The 8,666-nt window shown below is 49.2% G+C and overlaps 1 non-coding gene across 1 annotated transcript; it reads left to right on the plus strand.

Annotated features, from left to right (window-relative positions):
• The first annotated feature begins 7,536 nt into the window (after positions 1 to 7,536).
• trnav-cac (transfer RNA valine (anticodon CAC)) lies at positions 7,537 to 7,609 on the plus strand. Its single transcript has one exon. It is a non-coding gene; the product is annotated as a tRNA-Val (tRNA).
• The last annotated feature ends 1,057 nt before the right edge of the window (positions 7,610 to 8,666 follow it).

Raw genomic sequence — 8,666 nt, forward strand, 5'->3', positions numbered from 1 at the left:
AGGAAAGGAAAACAAAATGACAGAGCGACGGAGAATGAGATGAGTCTCAGTTGCTGTGTCCGTGATCTTCTTTGGAAGTCCTGGGAACAAGTTGCTCTCGAGAGGATCTGGGTGATAAAAGATTGCGGACGGGAATGAATTTTGGTTTGAAAGTTCACGGTGTGTGGCAGTCCAAAGGACGAATTGTATCGTGGATGGAGTGGTTCAGCTGAAGAGTGCAGGGATCTATCAATGAGTAACGGATGATACGGCATTCAGGGGTTCATGGCAGAATGGTTCATTGAGAGGTGCCTCACGTTCAGTGATGGGGAACAGGATAAAAGGCAGGGTGGTGTTTCAGCGAGTGGGTACTGAGGGGAAGGACAAGGGTCGTGGATCAGACAAGGATGGAGGAAATGGGAAAATCCAGGAAAGGAATTTCAATGGAGGACAGGAGGTAAGGGGTCAGGCGGTGTAGAAAGAGTTCAGGGAGGTAATGGATTGAATGGCGGAATGACTCGCTGGAAGTGGAGTAAATCCAGAGCTAATGAGCCAGTGTAACGTCATCTGCTGCCCCCCATAATACACTGCGCCAGAAAAACTGCTTCGCAGATGAAGACAGGGGCCGCTATGTCCTTGAGAGGGCGGGGCAAAGGAGGGACTCCCCTGTGACGTCACCTCAAGATGTGGACGCAGGCATCAGCGCTGCACCTGAGCCTGGTGCACCTCCTCTCACTGAACCGGAATTAGATGGGAGCGCGTTGAAGCAGTTGGCGCAGTATGAGTGTGGCAAGTGTCCCGTACCTTCGCGCCAAATCCCCGCAAGTAACCACAGCAACAATGTCTTCTGCACCCGACTCCACCCGCAAGCTCAGAATTTCTGTGCAGAAAGATCACATTTAGAGGGGCAGAGTCTACAGACGACGCGATTATGAGTGGGATTGTGGTTGTGAGGAGGATGCAAAGAGGCTCCTAGGCAATTCAGACAATGAAAGTGAGCCGATAGGTACACGACCGGCAGAGTATAACACAGATACGTGCGAAGGTACCACGGTGACAGGGTAAACAGGAGACAACATGTAATCGGATCAGTGATAGAATGGGAAATGTTGATGTACAAAGGGAGCTGGGATTCCATGTGTCAGCGACAGAAAGAGAACATGCAGGCGAAGCAAACGGTTAAACTAATGGTGTGCAGAAAGCTAGCCCGCCCTGAATATAAAAAATATACCATTTTAAGTAATGTTTGTTGGAAGTGCAATTCAGAGACATGTGCAGACAACTTTAATCACATTGTTATTTCAAAGGGTTTCACGACTGTCTGCTGCACCTCTCTCTCTCCCAGATGCTGGTAACGATTCCTTCAGTGACTCTATGTCGCTTTGGGATGGGTGGGTTTGTGAAAACTGAGCCATTCTTGTCTCCAGTCTCCCAGTGTCGTCTGTCCTTTCCAAATGCACCTTGAACTCCATTCCCCCCGTGCATTGTTGGTCTGTGGCGGACCAATGATCAGAGACTCAACACACAATTACAGCACTGCCTTTCGGTGAGTGTCTGCATGTGTTTCTGAGTTCCCTGACCCTGCCTTTAATTGTGACAGCCTCTGACACGGAGTGCAGCTGCCTCTGGATTATTTGTGCCTGCCTCTCTCTTTGTGTTTGCATTGCCATGTTTTCCAATCCTCCCTGGCTCAATCTGTGTGTGTATCTGCCTCTGTTCGTGCATGTGCTTGCTCCTGTCTGTAAGTGTACTTTGCGTATGCAGCTTTACAGTGTACCTGTCTCTTTCTTTATTCACCCACATTCCTCTGTATATTATGCACCAGTTTCTTTATATGGTTGGACCTGACACGACCTGTGAGTGCTCTTGCCCCAGTCTCTCAGCGTCCTGCATCTGTCTGCTAGTGTGTCTGTTTCTGTGTATTTGCTCCTGCCTCTGAGGAACTGCATCTCTTATTGGCTCCGAGTTTACCTCCCACCATACCTGACTGTTCCTGCCCCTTGTTTGTGAGTGTTCCTGCCCCCTTTCTGTGAGCTATTCTGTCCCCTCCCTGTGAGTGTTCCTGCCCCTTGCCTGTGAGTGTTCCTGCCCCCTTTCTGTGAGCTATTCTGCTCCTACCTGAGAGCGATTCTGCGCCCTCCCTGTGAGAGTCCCTGCACCGTAACTGTGAGACTTCCTGCCCTCGCCCTTTGAGTGTTCCTGTCCCCTCCCTGTGAGTATGCCTGCTTCCGCACTGTGAGTGTCCCTGTCTCCTCCCCTGTGTGTCCCTGCTCCTTCACTCTCAGTGTACCTGCCCACACCCTGTGAGTGCTCCTGCTCCTCACAGTGAGTGTTCCTGGACCCTCCTTGTGATAATTATTGTCCCTTCCCTGTGAGTTTACCTGCCCTCATTCTGTGAGTGTTCCTACACCCTCATTTGAGTGTTCCTCTGCACGCCCTTTGAGTGTTCCTGCCCCTCCTTGTGAGTGTTTCTTCCCACTCCTGTGAGTGTTCCTGCACCCTCCCTAAGCGAGCCGCTGCCCGTTCCCTATGTGTCCTTGCTCTCTCCCTCTGAGTGCTCCTGTCTCCTCCCTTTGATTGTTCCTGTCCCCTGCCTGTGTGTGTTGCTGCACCCTCCCTCTGAATGTTAGTACCCCCTCCCTGTGATTGTTCCTGACCCCTGCCTCTGACATCCCAGTTCTTTTGTTTTACTGAGCATAATACAAACTGCGAGAGGAGCTCCGTGGGCGAAGGAGCTTGGTGGAGACAATGGGATGTTTTATGTTTCGGGTCAAGACCCTGCATTCACACAAAGATCCTGATGCAGGTTCTCGACCCCAAACATTCGACAGCAGTTTGTGTTTTGCTCAAGATTCCACCATCTGTACTTCCTTGTGTCTCAATTGTACTTGATGCATTGGCCAATGAAGGCAATTTATTTAACCACTTCTGCTGCTGTCCCCAGGGATAAATGGACATGTACACCGACTGGCTCTGTTCGTCAGTGCTCTGTAATGCCCCACCATTAACTTGTGCATCCGAGACTTTTCTTTCTTCCAAATGCACCGCCCCATCTGTTTGAGGAATAAATTCCACCGGTCACTGCTCTGTCCATCATACATAACTGGCCAATATTGTTCTGTTGGTGAAGGTTTCCGTCACTGAAAACACCACCAACTTTCATGTCATTTGTGAACTTAATCATTCCAGCCAGGTCATAACTGTCTGTCATAGGCATCAAGCGGCTCAGCACAGATTCCTGTGTTAAAACATGGAAAACACATTTCCACTCAGCACACAGTCCTCGCCTTCTGCCAACATTCACCAGGTCTGCTTTGAATGAAATTTGACTAGTTACCCTGCATCCCATGCCCCCTCCTTAACTTTTAAACTATTCTCCCATGTCAGACCTAATAAAGTTCTTGCAGAGTAGAGGAACCACATTGTCCTCATCAACACAGCTGGTTGACTCTTCAAAAATTAAGCAAATTAGTCACACAGGGTTTCACCTAATCAAAACCTTGCTGACTCTCCCGGTGCATTACGACCTGTACAGGTGTAAGTTAAGCCTGCCCATCAAAGAAAATCCAATTCCTTTCTCACCACTGATGTAAAACTCAGCGGCTTGTAATGACCTGGTTTATTCCTGCTACCCTTGTTGAATAAAGGCACCGCATTTGATGTCCTCCAGTGATGTGGCACTTATTCAGAGATAATATGATCATTTCTGTCAGATCCTGGCAATCTCTTCCCATATCTCCCACAGCAACCTTGGATCCATCTCATCAAGCCTGGGATATTTATCCACCTTTAATCCCTCTGGAATATATGATGCCTCCTCCTTTGTGGCAGTAAATTATGCAAGAATTCCACTTCCCCCTTCCCTGGATTCTCCAACTACAACATCCTTCACAGTGAACACAGCTGAGAAGTATTCACTGAAGTGATCACCTGCCTCTGTCCATTCATGCCCCTGCTTCTTTTGCCAGTTTTATTTGCCTTTGTCGATGAATGTTCCTGCATCTGTCTGTATTTGTTCCTGTTTCTGTCTGTCTTTCTGCATTCCTGCCTTTGTGGGTCGTCCTACCTTTCTTTCCCTGTGTGGGCAGTCTGTGACTGTACCTGCCTCCGTAAGTTTGCCAGTCTGTAGGTGAGAATGTTTCTTTGTTTGAGGCTCTGCCTTCCTTTCCTTCTGGGTGCACCTGTGTCTGTGATTGTGCGTGTGTGGACCTGTGTCTGAGATTATGCATGTGTAACTGTGTCTGTGGTTGTATCCACGTGTACAGCTGTGTCTCAGTAAGTAGTTTCTGCCTCTCCCCCTCTGACTCTCCTACTACACCCGCCTCTCTGAGTTTTTCTGCGCTCTCTGTCTGGACGTGGATATCTCTGAATGCACCAAACTGCCAGTGTCTGCTTGTGTGCCGGTCTCCGCTTCTGCAGTGACCTGCCTCAGTGTTTGACTGTTCCTGTCGTGGTCATTGAATGCTAATGCCCCTCTCTTGTGGAGTGCCTGTCCATGTGAGGATCTCTGCTGTGTCTGCATCTGCAGCTGCCTGAATATTCCTGAATGTATTCCTTGATATGCTTCACCTCTGAAATTGTAAGTGCCACCCTCTGAGTTTGTCTGTGACTGCCATGGTTTGTAATTATGTCTATCTGTGTGTGAGTGTACCTGCCACTCTCTACGTGGCTCCTGCCTTTCTTTCTCTCTCTCCCATTCTCCTGCCTGTGCATGATTTTATTTGTAATTTCATGTTCCTGAATGTATCAGAGTGCTCCTGCCTCTATCCATTTGTCCGTGCCTCTGTCTGGTGGCGTCCCTGCCTCTGTCACTGAGTGTTTCTGCTTCTGTCATTCAGTGGTCCTGTCTCTGTCATTGAGTGTTCCTGTTTTTGTCAGTGGGTGTCCCTGTCTCTGTCAGTCACTGTTCCTCCTCTCCCTTGGGCTGTACCTGTTTATGTCTGGAGTTCTGACTGCCTCTGACTGTGTTTGCACCTGCAGCTCCTGAATATTCCTGAATGTTTCTCTGTGGCCTTGACCATGCAGGGATGTGCTCCACCACTTGACATTTAGAGTGCCAGCTTCGGAATTAGTTATGACTGCCATGGTTTGTATTTTTTCTGTCCATTTGTGTGTAAGTGGACGATCTTCTGTCTGTGGTCTGTTTGTCTTTCCCCTGATCTGTGGATACTTGTCCCTCAAATTTTGTATGCCGATGTCTGCCTGCCTTTCGTGTTCTCTCTCTCCCTCTCTCTCTCTCTCTCTCTCTCTCTCTCTCTCTCTCTCCCCTTTTGTGCATGATTTCCTCTGTCAATGCAAGTTGCTAAATGTGTCGGTGCCTCTGTCTGTGAGTGTCCCTGCCTCTGTCTGTAAGTGTCCCTGCCTCTGTCTGTGAATGACCATGCCTCTGTCCTTGAATGTTCCTGCTTCTGTCTGTGAATGACCATGCCTCTGACTTTGATTGTTCCTGCCTCTGTCTGCGAATGCCCATGTCTCTGTCCGTGAGTGCTCCTGCTTATGTGTGTGTGTGTGTTCCTGCATCTTCGCCTGCCGACTTCGTCTCAATGTGTTCATCTCTCTGTCATAAGGTTCTTCACCCCTCTGTTCTTCACTGTCTATCACATACAAAGTCCGCCCATCCCATTTCACTTACTCCCCTGTATTGTTCTATGGCAGGGGTTCAGTTCAAATTAATTTTCAAACTCAATGTTGAGTTTGTTATCACATGCGCCAGTGCACAAATACATGTGCGCACAGGTGCAATGAAAAATTTACTTGTAGCAGCATCACAAGCACAGAACATCACAACAGCAGCATTCACAAGAAAGTGTCATCAACATCCGAACTCATTGCTGTAGGTGCACCTGCTTCTCTGTCTGTGTCCGTGCTCCTGTCTAATCATGTATCTGACCGTCCCTTTCTGCCTACCCCACTCTCTGTTCTGCCCGCCTGTGCAAGTTTGTCTGTCTATGCAAGAACCTGCCGTGTCATCAAACACCTCCGCCGTTTGATGGTAATTTGTCGTGGAACTTCACCGCCCCTTCACGGAGTAGTTCAGGTGAATTGTGTTTCTCCAAAGTGAATGCAGAGGAGAAGTATGAATTTAAGCCGTCACCTGCATCTGCCTCTGTGGGTGCCGGCCTCACCCTCTCAGTTTACCTCCACCTCTGCGATGCGCTCCACTCCATCCGCTGGCTCCCTGTTTATTTGAGTCTTTGTGCGCCGCTCCAGCAAAACGTGAGAATCTCACTGCCGCGTTTTCCTTCAGCCGAATCAGTGCGCATGTCCCAGCAGCCGACCGGCCCAGGGGAAGGGGAGCTTTATTTATGACGTTAGTGGATAGACGGTTGCTCTGGGTGACGGCCGTTGAGCAGACCGGAACTTTCCGATCGGGAGCCGCAGCGGCGGCGCTCCGGCGGTGGAGACGGGAGGAAAGACCCTGGTGCGGTGGGAGGGGGTCTGCTGCTCCCCGCGTTCCTAGGCGAGGATACAGTCGGCTCCAATGCCCCGCTTTTCTCCCCACGGTGCAGAGGCAACTGAAAATAGTGAACACAAATCTCCGCTTCCTTCACTCCAGGGATGGATGGTGCGCAGGAACAATGATCGGCAGCTGTTGAACTCTGGGAATTGTAGTCAATGAGTGGTGCAAGAGACACGGAGAGACTGAGAGCTTGGAGAAAGGAATAGATCAGAGTGTGCCAGCTCCTTTTTTCACATCAGATTGTAAAGCCCCTCACAACCATGAACAGTCACTGTTCTAATGTGCGAAACGCAGGTGCCAAATGATGCACAGCATGATCCCACAGCAGCAGCTTGGCTGTAACTCCGATCATTGATTATACCCACGTTTGAGAGATATACATCGGTATACAACAGAAAGAAGGGTTACGTCACAATCACGTGACAGTTACTGTTCACAGGGCAGCCACAGTCCCCAGAGTTGTCCTTGTTCCCTCCAGTCCGTCCCTTCGACAGCCCTGCCCTTCTGATTAGCCGGAGCTCTCAAAATCTCATGTTCCTCGGTAAGAATTTCCCAAATGAACACTGCTTTTGCACTTCAGTTGTGCAGTCTGTTCCGTGAGCTTCAAAACTTTCGACTTCGATACTCCGGCTGCTTTGAGATTTGTGAGCTGGTGAAAACGGAAGGAACGTCATTTTGAGTTTTCCAGCATCTACCTTCAAACAATCGCTCCACATCATTTACGCTGATACTCGGAGCTCTGTTTTACAAGGTGCCGGCAGTTTATATTTAACGGACCCGTCTTCCAGAACTGCAGCCGCCGGCCTCCTGTGTTTAAACTGACTCCCACCTCAAGCTGAGAATATGCAGTGAGCGCGGCACTGCTCTGATCTTCTCCTTCATGACACCGTCAACTTTGACGCCGGATTCGGTGGTGTGACTCCAAATATGTTGGTCTGACAGTCACTGGCCGACACCGGTGGAAATACTTTGAAAGCTTTCCCCAGCTTCTGCTTCCTCTCAGAACGGAACGGCTTCACTGAACTCCCTCCATCTGTTCTTTGTCAAAGGCCTGCGGATTCCGTTTTCTGTGTAAAATGGTGCCTTACGTCGACGTAGTTTCTGTAGTGTAGCGGTTCTCACGTTCGCCTCACACGCGAAAGGTCCCCAGTTCGATCCTGGGCAGGGACGATTTTGGATCCTGATCCAGGTAGTGAGACGATTGCGTCTTGTTGGCGTTCTCATTCGCCTTGAAAACAGTGGCCAACAGATTTTGCTCTGAAGTCAGGAACACTTGATTCAGTTAAACCAAATCCGGTTTATCCAAATTACTCTCATAATGTTTGCGCACTCTCTCTCTCTCTCTCTCTCTCTCTCTCTCTCTCTCTCTCTCTCTATCTCGCCATGTTTACATAAACTCCTTCCCTCCTCCTCTGTCTCCAGCTCTCTGCTCTATTCTCTCATTTTCTGAATGAGACGGTTATTTAGAACTGAAGGAAGGAGAAATATCTCCATTCTAATTAGTTCTCTCATGCGATAGCTGTGAAGACACGGTTCATGGCTGAATTTGACTGAGAGAGAGTCCAAACTTTGGTAACTGAAGGAATCAGGGAACAAGAGAAAAGAGATAAAATTGTCTTGAAATCCACCAAACATTGTTGAATGTAGGAGCGAGCTCGACGGTCGAACGACCTGCCGTGATCCAATTGATTCTGCTTATTATCACCTTCCAGTCTTTCTCTCACAAGCATAGTCCCATCTCGCTATCTACCCTCCGCTCCTCTCTCGCTCGATCAATTCCCATCTCTATCCCTCACACACTTTTTAAATCCGCTTCCCTTTGCGTCTCTTGTTCAGATTAAGCATCAGTATTGTCCCACAAAATATGCGGATACATTCAAAACCGAGGCAATGATTATATCTGCGTTTCCGTATGAAATGGCGATGGGTGGGCGAGGGGTGGATGTGGTAGCTGATGCCGCCTGGAACTGGGGGGCGGATGGGGGATTACCCAGTTACTGGTCAGTGAACAATACATGCAGTTCTGAGGACTGACTGACCAGCACTGGGTCCAGCGCTCACAGGAGATGTGTGGAGTTTGGAGGTGTGGGAACAACCGGGATCCAGCGACAGACCAGGAATCAAAGACATGCCGGCACCTCAAGAAACTGAGCGATTCCGGATAATAACTGTACGTTTGTTGGTTACCGGAAGTTGGTGAGTTGCCTGGGTATGGATACCTGCACTT

The sequence above is a fragment of the Pristis pectinata genome, chromosome 17 (genome assembly GCF_009764475.1).
Source record: "Pristis pectinata isolate sPriPec2 chromosome 17, sPriPec2.1.pri, whole genome shotgun sequence".
Classification (NCBI taxonomy): Eukaryota; Metazoa; Chordata; class Chondrichthyes; order Rhinopristiformes; family Pristidae; genus Pristis; species Pristis pectinata.